This window comes from Bombyx mandarina, chromosome A1 (assembly GCF_030267445.1).
Source record: "Bombyx mandarina strain Sakado chromosome A1, ASM3026744v2".
Classification (NCBI taxonomy): Eukaryota; Metazoa; Arthropoda; class Insecta; order Lepidoptera; family Bombycidae; genus Bombyx; species Bombyx mandarina.
This window is the reverse complement of record NC_143234.1, coordinates 19,693,174-19,693,857: the sequence shown is the minus strand read 5'-3', so window position 1 is coordinate 19,693,857 and position 684 is coordinate 19,693,174.

The window sequence follows — 684 nt, the reverse complement described above, 5'->3', positions numbered from 1 at the left end:
CCTAGTGTTTTTTTCTGTATTCTCCATATTATATATACTAAATTTTATTACGACAAATATTTACGGTAATTTTTTTAACTAAAACAATTACCTTCTAAAGCACACAAAAATAAGAAGATAAGCTATGACTATAAACGAGGTACATAGCATGTTGCAACTGATCGGACCTATATCGAGCCATGACGGTCAGAGTCATGATTAGAAATTGTACATCTCTTTTGAGGTGCGTGTTGGTGAATATGATGGCCTTTTTCCCAAACACAGAGGCTTTCGCGGTTGATTATCGGAGACGATGATACCTGCAGACTCGGAGCAAACAAGTGAAGGCCCAACCTCGGTGATTCGTTCTCGAGACCGGTCATCATGTCCCAGCCGTGTCTTCATATAGAAATTGGGTTGAAAGGTTTTATACCTGCTGAGCATCGTAATTATAACTTTTAGTCATAATGAGTCGTGGTACTATCTGCAAAGGCTTCATTGTGCAAACAGAACATAGAGCAGGGTATACGATGGAATACTGATTTCTCTGCTGTTAAGTGCTGCCGTCAAAGAAAACAATGCCTCAATCCTAACCCTAGTGCTTTGAGTCCCTTTACATACCAGCCTAAGGATCGGGGCAGAAAACCCAAAAAGACCACTTAAAACTGCTCTGTAGGAGTATGGAAACTAAGTAACCAATTGACC